Raw genomic sequence first — 27,274 nt, forward strand, 5'->3', positions numbered from 1 at the left:
CTGATTAAATTCTTTGAGGAAGTAACAAAACACACTGATGAAGATAGAGCAGTGGATGTAGTGTATATGGATTTCAGTAACACACTTGATAAGGTTTCCCTGTGCAAGGCTCCTTCAGTAAGTAAGGAACATTAGGATCCAAGGGGACCTTGCCTTGTGGATCTAGAATTGGGTTGCTCACAGAAGGCAAAGGTGGTTGTAGATAGTTCGTATTCTACTGGAGGTTGGTGACCAGTGGTGTTCTGCAGGGATCTGTTCTGGGATCCCTCCCCTTTGTGATCTTTATAAATGACCTGGATGAAGAAGTAGAAGGGTGAGTGAGTAAGTTTGCTGATGACACAAAGGTTGTGGGTGTTGTGGATAGTCTGGAGGGTTGTCAGAGGTTACAGCAGGACATTGATAGGATGCAGAACTGGCCTGAGAAGTGGCAGGTGGACTTCAACCCAGATAAGTGTGAAGTGCTTCATTTTGGTAGGTCAAATTTGAAGACAGAATATAATATTAATGGTAAGATGCAAACAACAGGAATTCTGCAGATGCTGGAAATTCAAGCAACACACATCAAAGTTGCTGGTGAACGCAGCAGGCCAGGCAGCATCTGTAGGAAGAGGTGCAGTCGATGTTTCAGGCCGAGACCCTTCGTCAAATGCTGCCTGGCCTGCTGCGTTCACCAGCAACTTTGATGTGTGTTGCTTAATGGTAAGACTCTTGGCAGTGTGGAGCCTCTGAGAGATCTTGGGATCCATATCTATAGGACACTCAAAGGTGTTGCACAGGTTGACAGTGTTGTTATGAAGGTGTATGGTGTGTTGGCATTCATCAATCATGGGATTGAATTCAAGAGCCGTGAGGTAATGTTACAGATATATAAGACCTTGGTCAGATCCCACTTGTAGTACTATGTTCATTTCTGGTCACCTCACTACAGGGAGGATGAAGATACTATAGAGAGAGTGCAGAGGAGATTTACAAGGATGTTTCCTGGATTGGGGAGCATGCCTTATGAGAATAGGTTGAGTGAACTCGGCCTTTTTTCCATGAAGCGACGGAGGATGAGAGGTGACCTGATAGAGGTGTATAACATGATGAGGGGCATTGATCATGTGGATAGCCAGAGGCTTTTTCCCAGGGATAAAATGGCTAACATGGGGGCATTGTTTTAAGGTGCTTGGAAATAGGTACCGAGAAGATGTCAGGGGTAAGTCTCTCACATGGAGTGGTGGGTACATGGAATGCACTGCCAGCGACGATGGTGGAACCGGATACAACAGGGTCTTTTGAGAGCCTCTTAGATAGGTACATGGAGCTTAGCAAAACAGAGGGCTATGGGCTAGGGAAATTCTAGGTAGTTTCTAGAGTAGGGTACAAGATTGGCACAACACTGTGGGCTGAAGGGTCTGTAATGTGCTGTAGGTTTCTATGTTCTATAACCACATCTGGAAACTTGTTCCAGATAGCCACTGTGTGGAAGAAGAAAAATCTTGAAAACAATTCTATTTGACTTTATCTATGCCCATTATAATTCTGTGAACCTCTAAAAGCTCACCTGTTGGCTTCCCACATTCTATTGAGAATAAGCCCTAGCCTATTCAATCTTACCTTATAAAATAGAACGTAAAACAGTACAGCACAGTATGGACCCTTTGGCTCATTATGTTGTGCTGACCTATAAAAGCTTACTCCCTGATCAATTAATTGAACCCTTCCCTTCTACACAGCCGATAATTTCTCATTTTTTGAAATATCCATGTGTCTATCTAAGAGACACTTGAATGTCCCTACTGTATCAGCCTCTACCACCACCCCAAGCAGTGCACTCCAGGCCCCCACTACTCTATATAATTTTTTAAATCTACCGACATCTCCCCTAATCTTTCCTCCACTCTTATTAAACTAACATCCTCTGATATTGGTCATTGCTACCCTGGGAAAAAGTTGCTGACTGTTCACTCTATATATGACTCTCATTATCTATGCAGCTCTATCAAATCGCCTTCATCCTCCATTGCTCCAAAGATAAAAACCCTAGCTTGCTTGACCTTGCCTCAAAAGACATGTTCTCTATTCTGGGTAAATCTCCTCTGCACTCTCTAAAACTTCCACATTCTTTCTCTACTGAGGCATCAAGAACTGAACTGAACTTAATACTCTAAATGTGGTCTAACCAGAATTTTGTAGAGGTGCATCGTTACCTCATGATCTTGAACTCAATCACCTATAACTTTTTTAGGCAACATCTGGGTGAATCTCTTCAGCACTCTCTCCATTGCTACCACATCCTTCCAGTAGTATTGTGATCAGATCCATACGCATAGTTGAATTGTGATCTAACCAGTGGTTTGTACAGCTGCAACATAACGTCACAACCCATGCTCAATATACTGGCCTTTGAAGGCGAACACACCAACTGAGGGCCGATCTTACCAAACTTAAACGCTGTTAAGATGGAATGTGACATTTCTAACCAGCTGAAGTGATTATTTAAAATTAAGATGCATGAGAATTTCTTATTGCAGAGTTTAGTGAAACTTTGAAATGCTCTACCCTGAAGGACTATGGAGGATAGATACTGGAGGTATTTAAAAAGGAGGTAGGTGTTCTTTTTAAGAAATTGCAGAACTAAGGAATGTGTGGAACTGGCACAGAAGCTTAGAGCAGATCATCCAGCATCATGTTGAATGTTAGGGCAGATTTAAAGGGTCTGGTGTCTTACTATTCACATTTTCTTGTGTTCTTTTAGTCAGTGCACTTGTTTCAGTTGTCTGTACATCAGGAAATGCAGACTGGGTTACTGCTATGTAGGACCAAGTTTCCACTCATTTTAATTCTTGATCCCAATCCACTATTCCAACATTTCTCCTACATCATTCCAACGAACCTCACTTTGAGGTCATGAGGCAATATCTCGATTTTATACCCCTAGGGACTCGACATTAAGCAAATGGCATTTCTGGAATTCTTAATTGAGAGTTTCAGCATACAGTTAACATTCCTATAGTAACTTCAATTAATCCTACATCTGACTGACCATTTTTTCCCTATCCATTCACTTTTAAGCTTGCCTGCCTTTCACTCAGAACCTTAAGTAACACTGCAGTCTTCTTTTTGTCTCTAAACTTCCCAGTTCTGATAAAAGCACATCATATAACTTGTTTTCCTTCCTTGTGCTTGACCTACTGAGTAGCGTATTTCTGTTATTTAATACAGCTTTAAAAAGATATCCATATATGTAACTTCATCCACTCATCCAGTTACTGTATATAAATAAAGTCATCAATTTGTTCCATAATATTATAGTAATTGCTTTCATTCCTATAACTCTTAGTGGTAATATCTATAGGATAACGCTATCAAATCCAGAACTAATGTTATCAATTAGTTCCAGAACTGGGCTGTGGCTAGTGGTTCATAATACATGTGTACTTACTGTGATGTATGATTAACTGTGTTAATAAAGCACAACATATATACAGACAGAAGTGCTTGCAATTAGTTTTGAGATCATCTCTTTATATCCCATTTTTGAGCACGTTTCTCAGAGAGAACATAAGACCATAAAATATGGGAGAAGTAGGCCATTCGGCCCATCGAGTCTGCTCTGCCATTCATCATGGGCTGATCCAATTCTCCCAGTCATCCTCACTCCCCTGCCTTCACCCCATACCCTTTGATGCCCTGGCTAATCAATAACCTATGTATCTCTGCCTTAAATACACACAATGACTTCATCTCCACAGCTGCTCATGGCAACATATTCCACAGATTTACCATCCTCTAACCAAAGTAATTTCTCCGCATCTCAGTTCTAAATGGATGTCCTTCAATCCTGAAGATGTGCATCTTGTCCTAGAATCCCCTACCATTGGAAATAACTTTGCCATATCTAATCAGGCCTTTTAACATTCGGAGTGTTTCTATGAGATACCTTATTCTCCTGAACTCCAGGGAATACAGCCCAAGAGCCACCAGACAGTCCTCATATGGTAACCCTTTCATTCCTGGAATCATTCTCATGGTTCTTCTCTGAACCCTCTGCAATGTCAGTACATACTTTCTAAAATACGGAGCCCAAAACTGCACACAATACCCCAAGTGCATCTCACAAGTACCTTATAGAGCCTCAACATCACATCCCTGCTCGAGTATTCTATACCTCTAGAAGTGAATGCGAACATTGCATTCGCCTTCTTCCCAACTGACTCAACCTGGAGGTTAACCTTTAGGGTATCTTGCACAAGGACTCCCAAGTCCCTTTGTAACTCTGCATTTTGAATTCTCTCCCCATCTAAATAATAGTCTGCCTGTTTATTTCTTCCACCAAAATGCATGACCGCACACTTTCCAACATTGTATTTCATTTGTCACTTCTTTGCCCATTCCCCTAAACTATCTAAGTCTCTCTGCAGGCTCTCTGTTTCCTCAACACTACCCGCTCCTCCACCTATCTTTGTATCATCGGCAAATTTAGCCGCAAATCCATTAATTTCATAGTCCAAATCATTGACATACATCGTAAAAAGCAGCGGTCCCAACACCGACCCCTGTGGAACTTCACTGGTAACCCAAACCAGCCAGAATAAGATCCCTCTAGTCCCAGTCTGTTTTCTGCTGACCTGTCAATGCTCCACCCATGCTAGTAACTTTCCTGTAATTCCATGGGCTCTTATATTGCTAAGTAGCCTCATGTGCGGCACCTTATCAAAGGCCTTCTGAAAATCCAAGTACATCATGTCTACTGCTTTTCCTTTGTCTACCCTGCTTGTAATTTCCTCAAAGAATCACAGTAGGTTTGTCAGGCAGGATTTTCCTTTCAGGAAACCATGCTGGCTTTGGCCTATCTTGTCATGTGCCTCCAGGTACTCCGTAATCTCATCCCTAATAATTGATTCCAACAACTTCCCAACCACTTCTCAACCACTGATGTCAGACTAACAGGTCTATAGTTTCCTTTCTGCTGCCCCCCACCCTTCTTAAATAGCGCAGTAACATTTGCAATTTTCCAGTCATCTGGGACAATGCCAGGATCGATCAATTCTTGAAAGATCATCGTTAATGTCTCTGCAATCTCTCCAGCTACTTCCTTCAGAACCCGAGGGTGCATTCCATCAGGTCCAGGAGATTCATCTGCCCTCAGATCATTAAACTTCCTGAGCACCTTCTCAGTCGTAATATTCACTGCACAAATTTCACTTCCCTGACACTCTTGCATGTCTGGTATACTGCAGACGTCTTCCACTGTGAAGACTCATGAAAAATATGCATTCAGTTCCTGTGCCATCTCTGCATCTCTCATTACAATATCTCAGCGTCATTTTGTATTGGTCCTATATCTACCCTTCACTCTCTTTTAAACTTTATATACTTAAAAAAACTTCTAGTATCTTCTTTGATATTAGTTGCCAGCTTCCTTTCATAATTCATATTTTCCTTCTAATGACCTTCTTAGTTTCCTTCTGCAGGTTTTTAAAAGCTTCCAAATGCTCTATCTTCCCACTAGCTTGGCTTTTGTTGTATGCCCTCTCTTTTGCTTTTACTTTGGCTCTGATTTCACTTGTCAGCCATGGTACTGTTCTTCTTCCCTTTGAAAATTTCTTCTTATTTGAAATATATCTGTCTTGCATTTCCCTCATTTTTTTTGCAACTCCAGCCGTTGCTGCTCTGACAATTATGAGTTGAATTCAGTGTAATCTCTGCCATGATATTTGACTTGCGCAGATGCATTCTTGCAACAGCTGGCTCTTTTTCTGCTGTACTCCACGTATTAATGGTCTGAGACAGCCATAATCAATGAACTATTTATGCTTTATTGAGTTTATGATGTTAATGTAGAAGTTTGATGACAACATATAAATTTATATTAAGTAAAAGATTTGAATTAGGACAAAGCTGCCGTGGATGGTTAATTTCTTTGCATGTGATAGCTGGGGCAATGTCACAAATTTAAATAAGGAACCAATCACTATTTTGCTTTCTATTTCCAACTTTTGAATTGCATACTTTTTAATCTTTACAAACTGAAAATCTGTTACTCCAGCTGATTAACATTTATAATTAATTTTTAAACTTGAGCCTTTAGATACCAGGTATTTTAACATCTAAAGATATTAATTCAAATTGGTAAAGATTGTTAAAATTCAAAATTGCCAGCAGCCTCTATATCTCTGTGGGAACACAGAAAATTTTGTCTTTATGCTTTAAAAAATAACTGACAAATTTTCAATTTTGAAGAGTATTTAACTATCACAATGCAGAGCAGGCAAAAAATAATAAAACATCCTACAGAACTACATAGAATTACATCACTGTCTTTGGTCAGACACCTTTTATAATTAAAATAATGAACACTTCTGGGGAAATACATTTTTATATTGATGTAATAGAGGAAAAACTTTGGAAATGTTTTAAGAGATATAGGTTAAAGACAAAACTCTTTCAAACTGAAGTAGGAGAATAGTGACAACTTCTTCCATTTCTCTAACCACTGAGATATGAACAAACTGGTAGAATGGGCAGATGGACAACAAATTAAATTTAATGCTGAGAAGTGTGAATTGTTGCCTTTTGGTATGAAGTAGGGAGGTACTATAGAGGACAGAATCTTAAAATGGGTTAACCCATGTATAGTTTATTGAAGGTTAAATGGCAGTTTGAGAAAGTGGTTCAAAGGGCATATAGTATCCTGGGTTGTAGGAAAAGAGGCATTTAGTATAAGAGCAAATAAGCCTGGTGGATGATGGATGATGAGACTCTCTGTTGCTCAGGGTTGACCATGGATATTATATCCTAGCTGTCTTATGTTCAATATAATAGCCAGGATAATACAATATGGAATGTAAGCTGTTCCCCATGCAGCAGTCTCCTCCTCTACGCCTAGCTGATGAATCCAAAGGATCGCCAGAGATTGATACAGTTTGGCACCAGCAGTTCAACTCAACATTGGTCTGCCTTAGGGACTCCAGCTCCATATCTTCCCTCGGTTTAGTCCTGAAACCTTCCCCATGAGAGGGTATAGACACAAGGCAGCAGAAGTTTGAGATCAGAGATTTCCTTCTAAATGAGCTGCCAACCAAGCTGATGAGCACCACTTGTCCAAAACAACTTTTTAAGGTGCTGGTAACCCATATTTATCTCTTCTCCTGCCAGTAGAAACTGTTCCGCTGGGCTCTAGCAGCTAAGCCACACCTGGAGGCCAGGAGCTGGACGTGGTTGTCAGAGGCAATTTGAGATGCACACCAATGGGAGTATTTAATAGGTAGTGAGAGCTTATCTCCACTACACCTCTTCCCAGCTATGGCGATCGTAAGGAACCAGGGCATGGCGAGTCTTTCTAAAACTTAGGGACAAAAACAAATCCATTGGAGGAATCTTTGAGTTTATTAATCCAGATTCCAGCATCTGCAGTCTCTCGTGACTTCTTTATAGAAGACTGATTTGGCTGCAGCTGGAATATTGAGTATATTTGTGAGTGCACACTAAAGAAGGTACAGTATAGGGAGCTTTTTCAAAATAATTCCAGGGATGATGTATTTCTGTGGGTGACTGGAGAAACCAGAATTTTTTTTTTTGGAAGAGAAATAATTGTGATTTGACAGAGGCATTTAAAATCACGAATTGCACATTGTAAAGAGACACCATTCCCATTGGTGGAAGGATCAAGAGGAGTCAGAGTGAAGATGATCGGCTAAGCCACCAAAATATACATGAAAAACTTGTTTTACATTGTCAGTAGTCAGGGTATGAATGTGCTGCCAAGATCAATGTAGATTCAATAGTTGTGGTTATAGGAGAATCAGATTAGTATCTGAAAGGAAAGGAGTGAGCAAGAGAGTAGGATTAGATGCCTTTCTTTTGAATGGACATGACAGTGGAAATATGCACCTTCAATGCTCTCTCTGTAATCCTATGATTCCGATTCTAAATGGAAAAGTAATTGAGTAAAAGAAAACTTTAGGTTACTGGAATTATTGTTTGTGTGATTTTTAGAATATGCTAGCTATAAATATTTAAGTGTTTACAACATTCAGTTTCAACATCCATCTTTTAAGAAATGTTAGCTGTGTAATTGTTTGACTTTAGTATCAGTGCTGTCTTTTCTTGTTAACTGAACTAAAAGGTTAGTTAATCTTTGCAAACACGAGGAAATCTGCAGATGCTGGAATTTCACGCAACACACACAAAATGCTGGTGGAATGCAGCAGGCCGAGCAGCATCTGTAAGAAGAAATACAGTCCACATTTTGGGCCGAGACCCTTTGTCAGGACTAAGTGAAAGAAGAGGTAGCAAGAGATTGTCTACATCTTGTGTGTGTTAGTTAATCTTTGATTATGATTGTTATCTTTCTATAGGTGTGTGTTGCTTAACGTTTGTTTTTTAACAATATACTTAGAAACTGCTCCCTAGCACTTGCATTAATTTAAATCTCAAACAGGCTCATCCCATTTAAACTTTTTGCCACAATGTTGCTACTGGTATGATTCAGCTTGTGCTGTTTTGCCTGTCCTGCCAGCTTGTTGTATACTAATGGTCAAAGTTGATCTATAATGGTGAAGTGATTAAGCTGTGGCAAGCAAGAGCTGAATTGTTACAATTGCTCAGTAGTAGTTAATTGTTATTAAATTGACATAGGGAGCATTGATATGATCGGGTAGGGTTCAGAAAGTAGGCTGCATGTTTTTCAGAAGTGATGGAGATGTATAATGGTGTGTATGAGAGACTGTATCTGGTGAACAGAAACTTGGGAAGGTGGTAAACAGGAGGTAAGTAGCAGACTTCAAGAGGACACAGACTAATAAGGTGGGTAGGCACAGTTATGTAACTGATGGTACATTGTTAAAGAGGGCAGAACCATATTGGGAAAGCAGGTTCTTGTACTTTTTGTAAATAGGGAAGCTAGGTACAGGCAGAGAGTAGTTATACTGTGGTAGCGTTACGTACAGCTCCAATACCATATACAAATTTGCTGATGACACCACTGTTGTGGGCCATATTAAAGGTGGTGATGAATCAGCATACAGGAGAGAGAATGAAAATTTGGCTGAGTGGTGTCATAAGAAAACCTCTCATTCAGTGTCAACAAGACCTAGGAACTGATTGTAGACTTCAGAAGAGACAAACCAGAGGTTCATGAGCCAGTTGGAGGGTCAGTAACTTTAAATTCCTGGGCATCACAATCTCAGTGGACCTGTCCTGGACTCATCATATAAACATTATTGCAAAGAAAGCACGACAGTGTCTCTATTTCCTCAGGAGTCTGCGGAGATTCAGCATGTTATCAAAAACCATGACAAACTTCTAAAGCTGTGTGGTGGAAAGTGTATTGAAGGCTGTATTACAGTCTGGTATGGGAACACCAATGTCTTTGTGTGGAAAGTCCCACAGAAGGTAATGGATTCGGCACAGTACATCACGGGGAAAGCCCTCCCAACTACTGAGCACATCTACATGAAACTCTGTCATAGAAAAGCAGTACCCAGCCCATGAAAAAGATCCTCACCACCCAGCCATGCTCTTTTCTTGCTGCTGCCATCAGGTAGAAGGTACAAGTGCCTCAGGATTTGCACCACCAGATTCAAGAACAGTTACTACCCTCAACCACCAGGCTCTTGAACAAAAGGGGATAACTACAATAATTCTATTTCTGGTGTTCCCACAACTGATGGTTTCACTGTAAGGACTCTTTGTCTTGTTATTTCATACTTGTTATTTATTGCTATTTATTTATATTTGCATTTGCACAGTCTGTTGTTCAATGATCCTGTTTACAGTTATTGTTCTCTAGGTTTGCTAAGTATGCCCACTAGAAAAAGAATCTCAGGGTTTTAAGTGGTGACATATACGAGGGGTGATTGATAAGTTCATGGCCTAAGGTAGAAGGAGTCAATTTACCTAGCACATTTATTTTTCCTACATTTACACACTTAGTCCAGCGGTCATGGAGCATACGTATCCCTTCTTTGTAGAAGTTGGTGTCTTGGACCTCCAGAAGTGGTCCACAGCAGGGGTGATTGATATGTTTGTGGCCTAAGGTAGAAGGAGATGTTATTAAACCACGTAGAAGATGTTATTAACTTCAAACTTTCTGCATATTCACTGAAAGAGTTGAACTTCACGTGCATGAAACGAGAGCTGGATAACTCATCTCCTTCTACCTTAGGCCACAAATTTATCAATCACCCCTGCTGTGTACCACCTGGAGGTCCAAGACATTCTCGTTACATGCACATGAAGTTCAACTCTTTGAGTGATAATGCAGAAAGTTTGAAGTTAATAACTCATCTCCTTCTACCTTAGGCCACGAATTTATCAATCACCCCTGCTGTGGACCACTTCTACAAAGAAGGGACGCATATGCTCCACGACCGCTGGACTAAGTGTGTACATGTAGGAGGGGACTATGCTGAAAAATAAATGTGCTAGGTTTTCTAAAATTGACTCCGTCTACCTTAAGCCACAAACTTATCAATCGCCCCTCGTATGTGTTCTGATAATAAGTTTTATTTTGAACTTTAGTAAATAATGTAATCATAAAGCACTCATTGGTCTTATTCTGGGAATGACAGCATAGAAGTTTGATGATTCTTTAGAAAGGATGGAATAAGAATGAATAGGTTGGTAACTGATATGAGGGACGTATTGTATGGGGTACCTGCAATTGTTCAACAGCAGAAAGGTGCTAAAAGGCAAATGGCTTTAATGAAATAAATGAGAGAACTGCTATACTCTAAGATTTAAGCTACTTGGGAAATGAAGTGGAGATTACTTTTTTAAAAAATGCATTTAATTAGTGTGATCTGGAAAAAATGCAGCCTTCAAAGCAGGGAGAATTGGATTAAATAATAACACTTCAATGAGATTTTGGTAAGTACAAGAGAGGGTAAAATGACAAGACATTGGAAAAGAGTGTAACGGTGGGACTAATTAGATTGCTCTTTTAAAATATGGGCACTGGCATGATGGGCTGAAAGTCTTCTTTGCTGTGTGATTCTATAATAGAGTCAGAAAAGTACAGCACAGAAACAGGCCCTTCAGCCCATCTAGTCCATGCCAAAATCATTACTGAAGCGTTTTTTAAACAAAAAAAGCTGAGATTGAAATTCTATCTTTATAAAGTTCTTAATAAAATTATCTCCTTGATCAAGCTTTTGAACATGTGTTCTAATATTACCTCTCTAATCAGTGTAAAACTTGACTGATAATATACTTGTGAAGCAGCTTGCTATGTTAAGAATGTTATATATTCAACCGTGAATGATTAGTGGATGGTTTAAATAGCATTTTATCATGAGGTTTGTTTTCGTGATATCATCAAAATAGCAAAATAACAACTATTAAAATTGAAGAGTGATAAATAGAGTGTGTCTGCCTGCAAGCAGACAAACCTCAAGGTGTATGATTTATATATTCTTTCCAAATAAATGTACTTTGAATCTTGAATACTTACTTCAGATGGTATCTCTTAACATTTACATTTATTGCACTGTACTTCAGGATGAAATTACACCTTTAGTGCAGACAAATTTGGCAAGCCTTTGCAATGTCTCCTTACAGTTTTAATAAAGATTTTATCTTTTTAATTTTAACAGTGTACAATAGCATTATCTTACCCTGCAATATTATAAAAGTCACTAAATACTATTTTTGATTAATGCATTAATCACTGAACAAATAATGTGTTATCAAATACTGGGCTGTGCCTAATATGATTTATATAGGTCCCATCTGCATTTTCAGTTTATTGCTTTAGAATAGAGCAAGTACCATTTCTGTTTACTAATTGGATATTTATAACTTTTGCCAGAGTAAGTTAACTATCTCAAATATTTCACTGTTAGTAAATACTAGCTAAAGAATGACTGAGGTTCTTTAGTTAAGGATTGCTGCCAAACACCAAACTCCACTGAATCTGCTTTCCAGACAGTGTGAAAGGGCAAAATGTTTTATTCACTTTTAGGATGACAAAGAATTCCGAAAACCTCTTTACCTTTCTTATTCATTGTTGATTAGATAAAGAGATGCAAAAAAATTATTCTTTCTAGTGTTTAATCAGGTTACACCTTGAATGTGCTTTATTCTTGGTTTTGCAGTTCATTTCCATATAAGCTAAAGTTTCTTTTCTCAAGAGACCTCAAGGCAAAAGATAAGCAATAAAACTGGAGTACTCTGAAACTCCGGAGTTTTAGAAAAAGCACTCTCCCTAATTTTGCTTCTACATTTGGTGTCCTAACCAGCATTACCGTTGCTTCTAAATGGTATACTCAAGGTCAGAAGGCTTACAAACTACAAGACTAAGTGTGATTGCAGATATCTCACAGGTCTTCTGTATCAGTATGGAACCTCATTCTGGGTTAAAAATTTCCAACTTGAATTGCTATAGTTTTTTTCAGAATGTAGAAACAGAAGTTATTTCATTTCAAATATTCGTAGCTAATTCAAGTGTGATTTTAAACCAGTAAGTAAATACTTGTGAAGGCAGTTCTGTTTGATGAGCTTCTCAGGCAGGTTGGAATGAGCCTGGTTTGAATGAACAGAGAAAGAGACTGTCTGTTTAATATTGCCTGTGTGGGTTCTTTGAATGAATTACACCCACTTCACCAGTTCCTTCGACATTATCCCACATATTTGTCCTCCCAGTGCATATCCTTCTATCTTCTGAAACATTGAATGGAGTCTGATTTCAATGTCCTTTCAACTGCAGAATTCCCTATCTCACTTATTAGCTGTATTGAGAAAGTAATTCATAAACACAAGAGATTCTGCAGATCCAGAGCAAGTGTTGGAGGAACTCAGTAGGTCAGGCAGCATCTATGGAAATGAATAAACAATCAACATTTCACCTGAGACCCATCATCAGGACTGGAAAGGGAGAGAATAAGAAGTTGCCAGACTAAGAAGGTGGGGGGGGGGGTGGAGGTTAAAGAGTATAAGCTACATAGTGATAGGTGAAACCAGGTGGGTGGGAGATGAGGATGAAATAAGAAACTGGGAGCTGCTAGGTGGAAAAGGTAGGGTTGGAGTAGAAGGAATTTGATAGAAGAGTGGACTATGGGAGAAATGGAAGGAGAACGAGCACCAGCGGGAGGTGACAGGCAGGTGAGGAGAAGAGAAGAGGTAAGAGGGGGACAAGAGTGAGGAATTGAAGAAGAGGGAAGGGAAGGGAAGGGGAAAAATGACCAGAAGTTGGAGATATTGACATTCATCAATCAGGTTGGAGGCTTTGCAGATCAAATATGAGATTTTGCTTCTCCAACCTGAGAGGCAATAGAGGAAGCCATGGACTGACATGTTAGAAAGAGAATGGGGATTGGAATTAAAATGGTTGGCCATCGGGTAATCCTGCCTTTTGTGGATGGAGCAAAAATGCTTGACAAAACAGTCCCTCAATCTACATTGGGTCTCACTAATGTAGAAGTGGCTCCATCGGGTGCAGTAGATGACTCCAACAGAATTGCAAGTTGAATTGAATTGAACAGAATTGAATTGCAAGTTGCCTCAATTCAAAAGTAATTCATCTGGCAATTGTTTTACATTTATTGGTTACTGACCTTTATGTCAACAGAAAGTGTTTTTCCTTACTTACTGCACCAGAATGGCCAGCTGTCCCGAATTAAAAGGGGGGTCCCAAATTTAAAAGGTAAGTACAGCCTGGTGAGTCTTATATCAGTGGTAGAGAAGCTATTGGGAGAGGATTCTGAGGGATAGGATACACTTGGATAGGGGACAATTAGGGACAGTCATGATGGTTTTGAGTGGAGCAAGTCCTGCCTTACAGACTTGAGTATTTTTAATAAGGTGATGAAGGTGATTGATGAGAGTGGGGCAGTGGATGTTGTCTATGTAGACTTGAATAAGAAACTTGACAAGTTCCTTCATGATAGGCTAGTACAGTAGATTAAGATATATGGGATTCACTTTGATTTGGTACTTTGGATTCAAAATTGGCTGGTCTATATAAGAAAGGAACTGAGAAAAAGAATGACCTTTTTACAGGAGGCAGGGTAGGAAGTATAGTCAACATCGCCATGGGAATTGGTAGGTTTCTAAAAGATATCAGTAGAAAGTCTCTAGAGACAGAGAGTTTAAGAAAGGGGAGAGATGAGTCAGAACTGGACCAAGTGAATTTAAGAGCAGAGCGGAAGTTGCCGAAACTGATGAGTTCAGCATGGGTGCATGAAGCAGCACAAATGCAGTCGCCAATTGACCTCTTAGTCCAGATTGACCTCTTTGATACGTCGTCCTCAAGAAACTTGCTGATAAAATTTGTAACAGTGATGACATAGCAATATAGGTTGACTGCTGAGTCCTTGCATATGGATCTGTATACTGACTTGAAGCAGTCATGTAGAATCTCCTCTATTTCTTCAGATCAGCACTGTATGACTTTCTGTAATGGATCTTCATGTAATATTTTGTGGCCACGCTCTGTCCTGCTGTTCAAGATTGAACTTGTATGTATGATGCCTTTAAGCAACTCCTGCTTGTCTCCTCTATTTCTTCAGATCAGCACTGTATGACTTTCTGTAATGGATCTTCATGTAATATTTTGTGGCCACGCTCTGTCCTGCTGTTCAAGATTGAACTTGTATGTATGATGCCTTTAAGCAACTCCTGCTTGTCCCTAGTAATCTGTTTAGTCAGCGCTCAGTCTCTCAACCCATGACCATCTTTAGCTTTGTGTATCCCCCTCTTTCAGTATTCTAACTGGAAATCAATCAGTTTTCCAAGTGCATAATACTTGTTCTGAAGCACTTAAAATTCTTCCGAGCAGTTGACAACACTGTGGTTTTCAAGAACATACAGTCTGCAGTTTCCATAAGGCACAAGGTGTGAAACTGCTGATCTGTGTTTTATTTCCCCTCTGGAGCAATACTTCAGTCAGTTTCACATAGAATAATGGAATCTTATAGCTGCACTATGATTAACAACTGGAAATTCATATTACATAACGTGATTGATTTTTTTTAAACATTCTCAGGCCATTTAAAATGCCTAAAACTGTCAAGTGATTAATTTTTAGGTAGAAAATTTTTGGTGAAGTAAGTATGCTTTTGCTATGGTATTTTCAATGCCATTAAGGTTTTATTTTATTTACAGTTGCAGCATGGTTACAGGGCCTTCTGGTCTAACAGAAAAGGAAAGCATTTGCCAATCATAAACATGAGATTCTGCAGATACTGGAAATCTTCAGGAGCATGTGAAAAGTGCTGCCTGATTTGCTGAGTTCCTCCAACATTCTGAGTGTGTGTGTGTGTGTGTGTGTGTGTGTGTGTGTGTGTGTGTGTGTGTGTGTGTGTGTGTTGCTCAGCTGCCTATCATGCCTGTGCATGCAGACTGATTAAATCTAAAATGCAAATGTTTTATATATTTTTGATGGCTGATTCTTAATTTATCTGCATCTTTTATTTAATTCCACATTTATTTCTTAGTTGTACAACGCCCCCAGATAGCATTATAATGTTATTGTTGTGGTTAGTTATTTGCTTGTTAAAGTATGGTTCACGGTGATTCATTCCAATGTTTGGATTAGTCAGAGCTATGTTTTCAGAGATTTCCGTCCATTTTTCCCATGGGGCTCAAATCCCATTCCTAGATTATTAAATAAAAATTGGCATCTTCAGTGATGTGAGCTAGGCGTTAAATGAAGTAATTCCTGTTGTCACATCAGCTAAGCATTTAATGACTTCATCCACTTCTGTTTCAATACTCTCCCGCTAACATTTCTCCAGTTTGTCTCCAGTTGTTTCACTCCTTTCCTTCCCATGAGCTCCCCAAGTTTTTTCCCTTTTACTTTTTCTTTTTTTAAATCAAACTTTATTCATGATAAAAATATATTTACAAGATTAAACCATGTAATGCTTTTTCACTTTTTATATCCATAGTCAATGCCTTCAGTACTGTTCTATATCATTCCTACACATCAACAGCACTGCTGCCAGTCAGATGGCCCTCTGGGGTGGTACATTACTACGATCATCGAGGGTTTTCCTCACCCAACACTGCTTCTCCCTCTCTAGTAGCAGAAGAACCCTGTACTATGGCCCTTCCCCACCAAGCTTCAGTGAGTCCCTCTGCACATACTCCTGCAGCCTGGAGCGTGCCAGCTGGCAGTATTCCTCCATGGGTATCTCTACGTGCTGGGTGACCAGCAAATTTTGGACATACTGAAGGGTGTCTTTTACTGAGTTGATGGTCTACTAGCAGAACTTCATGATTGTCCACACCTTTTTCGCAAACCCACAGTACACAAAGAGGTGAGCTACCGTCTCTTCCCCATTAGAGTTGACTAAGTTTTAATCATCTCTGCTGCTAACTATGTTTGACTTGAGTTTTAATTCTTGAATTATATTTCCTCCAGCACAACAATACTTCTTCCCAATTTAAATGTGATAAATATAGGCAATTTTTGAGACTTAGTCCAAGTACCATATTCAGAGTGACCTGTTCTTAAGGGAAGCAGACTGCATGTCTCCTTGGACATGTGGGCAATTCCCTTGGGAAGCCTGTGGACACCATGTGCAAATCTTAAGCCTGGCCTCTCCCTTCTGACCAACCAACCGTGTATCCCTCAAGTTAACCTGGTTTTATTTTTTGGGTTTTTTTTTGCATTTTTATAACAGCATGCTCTACATTCACTCCCTTATGCTTCCATTTTCAGTTTGTTAATACAGGAGATCTTGAATCTAGGACTGTCTCCCGGCTTTTGTGCTTATTGTCCTTCATTGTCAAAGATTTGCTGTCATGGACAGTGCTGGTGCACAATTCAAAATGTGTTTAATTTTCACTCTCAGTTGAAGGTGTTGATTCATGCTGAGGTAATTCATGATTACAAGCTGCTGTTTTGTCACAAGACTGCCTGCAAGACTAGAACAGATGGTGATGATTGCAAACATTTTCGTAACTCTTGAAGTGAGAATTCACTTGCACAGGCAGAGTTTATTGTCTGTCCTTGGCGTTCTTTGATTGTGGTTGCTCGATACAACATGTCATTTGCTAAGAAATTTCAAAGGGTTATTATAAATAAGCTAGATTAATGTTTGTTAATTTTTATTGAACACACGCATTATTGACAAGATTAACATTTATTCCCCATGACCATTTGTGATGGTAAGCTGCCTCCATGACTGGCTTAGTGTATGTGTAAGGAAAGTTGCCTGTGTTAAATGATAGAGATATAGGGCACCAATTTTTTCTCAGAGCCAACAGAGACCACAGGGGTGTGCTGGAGAATCACCAGGATAAATGCAATTTCTTCAAAGGAGTGACCAATGACATATTTACCTAGTTTATCTGGAAGACCTGTATAGCATGGTGACTGGAAACAGGGCAAGGAGGCTGTGGCTAGACAAGTAAGAACCCAACTCTTCCCAATGTCTGTCTCATCACAGTGCTCAGTTGACAGTGGCTAAAGGTATGCAGGGCTCATGAAACCAACCTGGACTTGAAGAACAGGCACATGCCAGGATGGGCAGGTGCCTAAATCGCAGGAAATACAATTTCAAAGAGTTTCTTTAAAGAGCTGTTTGTGCTGCCCTCACCCACAGCTCCTCCGCTTCCCGAACATCCGCACTCACCCTATCTTCCCGCCACCTAAAGTGATAGAGTTCCTCTCGTCCTTACCTACTATCCCATCAGCTTCTGCATCCAACATATCATCCTCCACAATTTCCACCTTCTCCAAAGGTATCCTACCATCAAGCATATCTTTACACCCCCCCCTCACTTTCCACAGGGATCGCTACCTCTGTGATTCCCTTATCCATTCATCCTTCTCTACTAACCTCCTTCCCAGCACTTAACCTGCAAGAGGCCTAAGTCCTACATCTTCCCATAGACCTCCTCCTTCATCTCCATTCAAGGCCTCAAACAATTCTTCCAGGTGAGGCAACACTTCATTATGAATTTGCTGGGGTTGTCTATTGTGTCCAGTGCTCTTCTTGCGGCCTCCTCTTCTACACTGGTGAGACCTGTTGTAAATTGGGGAACTGTTTCATCAATGGGACTCTCTCTTCTTGAAGAGTGGAGTGATATTTGCAATTTTCCAGTCTTCCGGGACCATTCCAGAATCCAGTGATTCTTGAAAGATCATTGCTATGTCTCCACGATCTCTTCAGCCACCTCTTTAAGAACACTGGGATGTACACCATCTGGTCCAGGTGACTTATTTACCTTCAGACCTTTCAGTTTCCCCAAGAACCTTCTCACTAGTTATGGTAACTTCACACACTTCATGACTCCTGACACCTGGAACTTCCATCATACTGCTAGGTTCTTTCACAGAGAACACTGATGTGAAATACTTATTCAGTTCATCCACCATTTTGTTGTCCTCCATTACTACCTTTCCAGCATTGTTTGCCAGCAGTCCGATATCTGCTCTGGCCTCCCTTTTACACTGTATATATCTGAAGAAAGTTTTGGTATCCTCTTTAATATTATTGGCTAGCTTACTTTCGTATTCCATCTTTACTTTGTTAATGACATTTTTTTGTTGGCCTTCTGTTGGTTTTTAAAAGTTTCCCAATCCTCTAACTTCCCACTAATTTTTACTGTATTATATGCCCTCTCTTTGGCTTTTATGTTGGCTTTGACTTCTCTTGTTAGCCACGGTTGTATCATGGTTGTGATACTTCTTCCCCTTTGGGATGTAGAAATCCTGTGCCTTCCGAATTGCATCCAGAAATTCCAGCCATTACTGCTCTGCCGCCATCCCTGCCAGTGTTCTTTTCCAATTAGTTCTGTCCAACACCTCTGTCATGCCTCTGTAATTCCCTTTACTCCACTGTGATACTGATACATCTGACTTTAACTACTCCTTCTCGAATTTCAGGATGAATTCAATCATATTATGATCAATATCCCCTAAGGGTTCTTTTACCATAAGCTCTCTAATCAATTCTGGTTCATTGCACAACGCCCAATCCAGAATAGCTAATCCTCTAGTGGGCTCAACCACCAGCTGCTCCAAAAAGCCATCTCATAGGCACACTGGAAATTCCCCTTCCTGTAATGCAGCACCAACCCGATTTTTCTAATCTACCTTCATATTGAAATCCCCCATGACTATTATAACATTGCCCTTTTGGCATGCATTTTCTATCTCCTATTGTAATTTGTAGGCCATATCCTTACTACTGCTTGGGGGTCTGTATACAACTCCCACCAGGGTCTTTTTGCCCTTGCACTTCTTTAGTTCTATCTGCAATGCTTCAACACCTTCCAACTCTATGTCACCTTTTCTTAATGATTTGATTTCATTTTTTATCAACAGAGCAACCCCATCCCCTCTGCCTTCCTGCCTATCCTTTCGATACAATGTGTATCCTTGGACACCAAGCTGCCAGTTACAGGTTTCCCCTGCTATCCTTAAGTAGAGTGTTCCTATGAAACCTTTCGTGAGCCGAAATGGCATAAAGCAAAGAAGCAATTGCCATGAATTTATATGGGAAAAATTTTTGAGCCTTCCCAAACCCAAAAAATAACCTACCAAGATATACCAAATAACACATAAAACCTAAAATAACACTAACATATAGTAAAAGCAGTAATGATATGATAAATACACAGCCTATATAAAGTAGAAATAATGTATGTACAGTGTAGTTTCACTTACCAGAATCGGGAAGACAGTGAGCACACTGGAAGGTTCATGCATTTTTCTATCATACAGTTCTTTGTAAGCACTCAAAACATCGTGCAAACCTGCCCTAAACCTACGTGCCCTTTCAAAATTAAAGTCATACTTTTCTGCAATCATTGCAGCACTGTCAATCGTAGCAAAAATCTCACGCAGTTCAAAGCTATGGCTGCTCGGGGTGAGCAGTGCCTCTATAACGGCTCGCTGCAAAACAAACGCTGAACGCTATTTTCGCTTTTCGCCTTTTAACGTAAAAGCAAAAATCCTCTTCGGATTTCTTTCAGTTAGCGAAAACAGGTACTAATATAGGTCTTTCTTAAAAGCGGAGTGGCGTAAAGCGAACCTTCGAAAAGCGGGGGATGCCTGTGTAATCTTTAAGCCATGATTCCGTGATGCCTACAACATCAAACCTGCCAATCTGCAACTGTGCTGCAACTTCATCTACCTTATGCCATATACTGCACACATTCAGATTCAACACCTTCTGTCCTGTATTCATCCTTTTTGATTTTGTTGCACCATGCTCAACCTTAAGATTCCTGACTTTTTGTCTGAGGTCTTACCAGTATCTGCCTCCACAACCTCTCCACTAACTGTTCTGGCACTCTGGTTCCCATTCCCCTGCAACTCTAGTTTAAACCCCACCGTGCAGCATTAACAAATATTCCTGTAGGATATTAGTCACCATCCAATTCAGGTGCAAACCGTCCCTTTTGTAAAGGTCCCACCTTCCCTGGAAGAGAGCCCAGTGATCCAAAAATCTTGTGCCCTCCCTCCTACATTAACTCCTAAGCCATTTATTAAACTGTATAATTTTCCTAGTCCCAAACTCACAAGCATGTGGCATGTGTAGCAATCCTGTGATTACAACCCTGGAAGTCCTGCCCTTTAACTTTGCACCTAACTCCCTGACCCCTCGTCACTTGTCCTACCCCTGTCATTGGTACCTACATGGACCACAACTTCTGGCTGTTCACCCTCCCACTTAAGAATGCTGAGGACTCGATCTGAAATATCCCAGACCCTGGTACCTGGGAGGCAATATACCTTGAAGGAATCTCGTTCTTGCCCACAGACCCTCCTGTTTGTTCTCCGAACCAACGAATCCCCTACCACCACAGTGTGCCTCTTCTTCCCCCTTCCCGTCTGAGTCACAGAGGCTGACTGAGTGCCAGAGACCCGACCACTGTGACTTTCCTCTGTTAGTTCACGCCCCACCCCCACCAACGGTATCTAAAGTGATATATCTCTTGTTGAGAGGAATCGCCACAGGGGTACTCTGCACTAGCTCCTTAACCCCTTTCCCCTTTCAGACTGTCACCCAGTTTCCTGTGTCCTGCACCTTGGGTGTAACCACCTCTTTCTATCACTCTGTCAGCCTTCCAAATGAGCTGCAGTTCATCCAGTTCCAACTCCAACTCTTTAACGTGGTTTGTTAGAAGCCGCAGCTGGATGCACTTCTTGCCGTTGTAGCAGTCAGAGATCCTGGAGGTGTCCCTGCCTTTCCACATCCCGCAAGAGGAGCATTGCATTACCCTACCTGTCATTTCTACCTGGCTGAGCAGATATAAGGAGGGAAGGGAAAAAAAACTTCAGCTATTCTTTCCTTTACTTTCTCTGAGTGAAGCCTCTCTTTGCAGAAGCTTCGAAGAGCTACGGCATTAAGATCACCACCCTGACTCTTTCCATTCGGACAATCGTCACTGCAATGATGGCCGATCTCTTTAATATCCTTATTGGGATATTGACTAATACTTTCCTCAACCTGCATATTTCTGCATGTATTATTAGCATTTCACTTGCTATTTCATTTAGTTCAGCATACAACTTTTCTTTGAAAAAGATAATTTATCATTTATTCAACCTGCTGATGTATAAAAAACAAATATTGTTTATTCAGTAAATAAAGGCATAGCAAGTATAATTTGATATTTTATGTCCACAACCACAAGGAGCTTGCAAATTTAGTATTAAACCAGGAATTTTCACTCTGTTACCATGATGAAGCCTAATCACATTTTAAATGGTATAGAATCTGCTTTGAAGGAACAATGTCAGTGAACTGGAACATAGCAACAACTCCCCTGCTGATGTTTTCTGTTACAGCTCATTTTCCAGGACAAACTGCAAGCTGGCAACATTTTACAGTAACTACTGAACCTAACCCACTGCGGGTCAGCTTGCTTTCAAAAGGCAGTCGGGATAGAAATTTTAAATGCAGTCAGCTTGTTTTTTTTGTGTCCCCCCCCCCCCCCCCCCGATTTATCCTGCTTCAAACTCTCTGATTCAGTGCTGTGGACAATATAGAATCATTGCTGGCAGTATTGAGGGTAAAGCTCTATTCTTCAGGTATTCTGCATTCTCAGAATGTGTACACTGCCCTTTTCTGTTAACATTTTGTGGAGTGATTGAGTCACACAGAAACAGGCCTTCTGGCCCCACTCATTTATGCCAAGCCAACCAAGATACCCGCCTAAGCCAGTCTCATTTGACTGTTTTCAAACCATATTTCTCGAAACCTTTCTTATCCGTTTATCTGTTCAAATGTCTTTTAAAGGTTGTTAGTGTAACTGCCTCAACTACTTCCTGTGGCAATTTGTTCCAAATATAGTGGATTCTAGTTAATTGAGACACATTGGGAGCAGTATATTTGGCCCAATTAAGTGGCTGTCCCAGTTAGCCAGTTCATGGAGGTAGTTAAGAGCATATTAAAAAGACAAACAACTGTTTAACTGAATAACAAATTATGTATTTAAATGCAATACAAAACAAATTAAAGTACTACCAATACTACTACAGTCTGATAAAAATGTATTAATTCCTAATACTTATTGATTCCACCATGACACGTTCTTTTGACTATAAGTGAACAAAATCAGTGCAGCCACCTCGTACAGATAATGGTCTGCCTTCATACAATGCTGTTGTCGATTGCATCCTCCAAATTTTCATTTTAATTGTAACATTCAAGAGGATTATCATCCCAGTTACCAAGGGTTATTTTGGAGGACCTGTCCTGGGCCCACACTTAAGGGCAATTACAAAGAAAGCACAGCAGTGCCTCTACTTCCTTAGGAGTTTGCAGAGATTTGGCATGACATCTAAAACTTTGACAAACTTCTATAGATATGTGATGGAGAATATATTGATTGGCTGCATCACCACCTGGTATAGAAGCACCAATACCCTTGAATAAAAAATCCTGCAAAAATTAGAGGCTATGGCCCAGTCTACCACAGGTACAGCCCTCCCAACCATTGAGCACGTCTACTTGAAATGCTGTTGCAGGAAAGCAGCATCCATCATCAGAGACCCCCACCACCCAGGTCATCCTCTTTTCTTGCTGCTGCCATCAGGAAAAAGGTACAATAGGCATCCGTTAGTCTCGTGAGACCATGGGTTTGTGCTTTGGAAGGTTTCCAGGGCACAGGCCTGGGCAAGGTTGAATGGAAGACAGGCAGTTGCCCATGATGTAAGTCTCCCCTCTCCACGCCACCGATGTTGTCCAAGGGTAGGGCACTAGGGCCGATACAGTTTGGCACCAGTGTCGTGACAGAGCATTGTGTGGTTAAGAGCCTTGCTCAAGGACACAACACGCTGCCTCAGCTGAGGCTCAAACTAGCAACCTTCAGATCACTAGACCAACACCTTAACCACTTGACCACATGCCAGCACAGGAAAAAGGTACAGGAGCCTCAGGACTCACACCACCTGGTTAAGGAACAGTTATTATACTCAACCATCAGGCTCATGAACCAAAGTGGATAACTTCACACAACTTCACCTGCCCCATCATTGAAATGTTCCCACATCCAATGGATTCACTTTCAATGACTCTTCATCTCATGTTCTCAATATTTATTATTATTTCTTGTTTTTCTTTTTTGCACAGTGAGCCTTTCCAGATGTTGATGAGAAGTTTGCCCCGATTATACTCAGCACAATCTACAGTCATTTGTTACAAAGCCAAAGTTCAGTGGTGAGCAGAAAAAAAATCATTGGAACATAAGCAACAAGCTTGAAAAAAATGTCCAATGTTTTTATCAACTATGTTGCAGTATGAAACTAATCATCAGTTAGAGAAGCCTTCTACATCTCAAGCTTTAAATATTAAAATTAATAACTTAAAGTAGTTTGTCTGTTATGTAGTAAAATAGAAATGCTGCTCGCAGTGAAAAGAAAAGCAAAGTTCTGATGAAGAGCATTCAGTCTGAAGCAGTAACTTTTAATTTCATCAGATGCTGCCATATTATCAACATTGCAGTTTGTTAGATTTCTGGCAGCTGAGATATATTGATTTTTAATGGAAGCTGCAGATATTGAGCAAGTGTATAATCACTTAACCATATGTTTCTTGTTTCTGTTCCATTCTAGGAGAGATTGCTTTAAATTACTATATATAGAAGATTCTTTAATGGCTGCTTTGAATTATTTTTAGCATGAGAACATTTTAAAACTTACTTAATAAGTTTAATATTACAATATAATATTTTATAAATGGCTCATTTTGTCCATCATGAAAAAAGCAGATGGTTTATGTATGAAATAAAAATAAGTTTAATATTACAATACAATATTTTACAAATCACTGATTCCCTCTATTATGAATAAAAAACAGATGTTTTATGTATGAAATAAAAAACAGAAATTGCCGTAAGTACTCAGTATGTCAAGCGTATCAGTAAAGAGGGAATCGGAGTTAATGTTTCAGATTGATTAAGTTTCAAAACTTGGATATGTTGAAATTCAAATGTGTTCAACATTGCAGAGGAGAAGAGTGGGAAGAAGAAAAGGAATGAATGTGATATAATGAAGACTCAGAGGCTGAATGGAGCTAAGGCAATGGGGCCACCTGAGAGAGAACAGTGATGGCTTATTAATTTCTACTGATCTGCCTGGAGGAAGTGTAAATAAAAATGAATGAGAACTGTGGAGAGTTGTATTTAAATTCCCCAGCTACTCTGATGGGATTTGATCTCATATCTCTAGACTGAAGTTCCTTTAACTACTAGTTAAATAAGGTAACTTCCACAGTACCATTTCTAGTGAAATTTCAACTACATCCATTTGGGACCTTGGGGCACATGGAGATAATTTCTTCTATCTTGTCTGTATTGGTTTGCTGTCAGAACAAATCAAAATAAATCTATTCCCTTGTGATCTTCCTGTGCACTTGTTTCTATCTCATGCACCTCCTGTTCTAAAAGAGAGTCTCCATACTCCAATAATCTACTATGTAACAGAATTTCTTCTTGTTTCTGATTTAATGCTTGGTGATAGTTTAAAGGATATGATCTTCTATCTAACCAGTAGATCTTATGCCTGGGTTTTGGAGTATTAAAAGGCCTAGATAGAGTAGATGTGGAGAGGATGTTTCCAATAGTGGAGGCGTCTAGGAGTAGAGGGCACAACCTTAGAGTAGAGGGACGTCCATTTAGAATGGAGATGAGGAGGAATTCTTTTAGCCAGACGGTAGTGAATCTGTGGAAATCCTTACCAAAGGCAGTTGTAGAGGCCAGGTCATTGGGTATATTTAAGGGAGAGGTAGATAGGTTCTTGATTAGTCAGAGCGTGAGAAGTTACAGGGAGAAGGTAGGAGAATGGAGTTGAAAGGGAGAATGGATCAGTCATGATGGAAATGGTGGAGCAGATTTGATGGGCCAAATGGCCTAATGCTGCTCCTATCTCTTATGGTTTTATGCTAATCCGCCAACCACGAACACTACTCCAGACAACAATGACATACTTCTCCATTCCAATCTCTTCTATCTTCTCCAAGATCCTTCATTTCTCTCTATACCCTAGAGCATTCTGATTTGTAGTTAAGTTCTTATCTTTCTTTGCACTCCCTGTTTAAGGTCTTCCACTGGGTTTCTGGCCAATCCGAAGAATCAATACAAATAACAACTTCTGTCGCTTTGACCACTGCCTGTGCTCAAGTCCATAAGACCATAAAATATAGCAGCAGAATTAAGCCGTTTGGCCTATCGTGTCTGCTCTGCCATTTCATCATGACTGATCCATTTTTCTTCTCAATCCCAACCTCCTGCCTTCTCCCAGTATCCCTTTATGCCCTGACTAATCAAGAATCTATCAACTTAAATATACTCAATGGCTTGGTCTCCACAGCCACCTGGCAACAAATTCCACAGATTCACCACTCCCTGGCTAAAGAAATTCCTCCTCACCTCCATTCTAAAAGGATACCCCTCTATTCTGAGGTTGAGTCCTCTAGTCTTAGACACCCCCACCATAGGAAACATCCTCTTCACATCCACTCTTTGAGGCCTTTCAATATTTGATAGATTTCTCTCAGTTCACTCTTCATTCTTCTGAATTCCGGTCAGTAGAGGGCCAGAGATAGCAAACGTTCCTCATATGACAAACTTTTCAATCCCAGAATCATTTTTGTGAACTTTCTTTGAATCCACTTCAGTGTCAGCACAGCCTTTCTTAGATAAGGGGCCCAAAGCTGCTCATAATACTCCAAGTGAAGCCTCAACAGTGCTTTATAAAGTCTCAATGTTACATCCTTACTTTTATATTCTAGTCCTCTCAAAGTGAATGCTAACATCACATTTGCCTCCTCCACCATTGATTCAACCTGCAAATAAATCTTTAGGGATTCTTACACAAGGACTCTCAAGTCCCTTTGCACCTCAGATTTTAAAATTTTTCTCTCCATTTAGAAAATAGTCTACATTTTTATTTCTTCAATGGAAGTGTATAACCATACACTTCCCGACACTCTATTCCATCTACCACTTCTTTTCTCATTCTCCAAATCTATCTAAGTCTTTCTGCAGCCTGTCTACTTCCTCAATACTTCCTGCCCCTCCACCTATTTACAAACTTGGTCACAAACCCATCAATTCCATCATCCAAGTCATTAACGTATAACGTAAAAAGAAGCAGTCACAACACAGATCCCTGTGAAACACCACTAGTCACAGGCAGCCAACCAAAAAGCCTTCCATTATTCCCACTCTTTGCCTCCTTCCAATCAGCCACTGCTCTATCCATGCTAGTATCTTTCCTGTAATACCATGGGCTCTTAATTTGTTAAGCAGCCTCATGTGTGGCACTTTGCAAAAAGCCTTCTGAAAATCCAAGTACACAACATCCAATGATTCTGGTTTGTCTGTCCTGCTAGTTATTTCTTCAAAGAGTTCCAATAAATTTATCAGGATAGATTTTCCCTTAAGGAAACCATGTTGACTATAGCCTATTTATAATGTGACTCTGAGAACCCCAAAACCACATCCTCAACAATCGACTCCAACACCTTCTCAATTAACAACGTCAAACTAACTGGCCTATAAATTCTTTTCTTCCTCCTCTCTCTCTTCTTGAAGAGTAGAGTGACATTTACAATTTTCCATGCCAGTATCAATTGATTCTTGACAAATAATTATTAATTTCTCCACAATCTCATCAGCCACCTTTTTCAGAACCCTGGGGTGTAGGTGGCATGATAGCATAGGGCTAGCACAATGCTTTAGAGTACAGGTGACCTGGGCTCTATTCCTGCTGGTGCCTGTAAGGAGTTTGTATGTTCTCCCCGTGACCGTGTGGGTTGCCTCCTGATACTCTGATTTCCTCCCATATTCCAAAGATGTACTGGTTGGTAGGTGAATTGGTCAT

At 40.2% G+C, this 27,274-nt stretch overlaps 1 protein-coding gene across 2 annotated transcripts in view; it reads left to right on the forward strand.

The window, feature by feature from the left end:
- LOC140194991 (sorting nexin-18-like) overlaps nt 1-27,274 on the forward strand; it is a 103,798-nt gene that overhangs the window by 45,177 nt on the left and 31,347 nt on the right. Inside the window, exons 2-3 of one of the 2 annotated variants that reach the window (XR_011885339.1) lie at nt 23,523-23,609; nt 24,399-24,651. The exons of the other annotated variant lie outside the window; for it this stretch is intronic. The gene's annotated coding sequence lies outside the window, so the exon portion shown is untranslated. The remainder of the gene's footprint in view (nt 1-23,522; nt 23,610-24,398; nt 24,652-27,274) is intronic. 2 annotated transcript variants of the gene reach the window in all.

The sequence above is a fragment of the Mobula birostris genome, chromosome 3, assembly GCF_030028105.1.
Source record: "Mobula birostris isolate sMobBir1 chromosome 3, sMobBir1.hap1, whole genome shotgun sequence".
Taxonomy (NCBI): Eukaryota; Metazoa; Chordata; class Chondrichthyes; order Myliobatiformes; family Myliobatidae; genus Mobula; species Mobula birostris.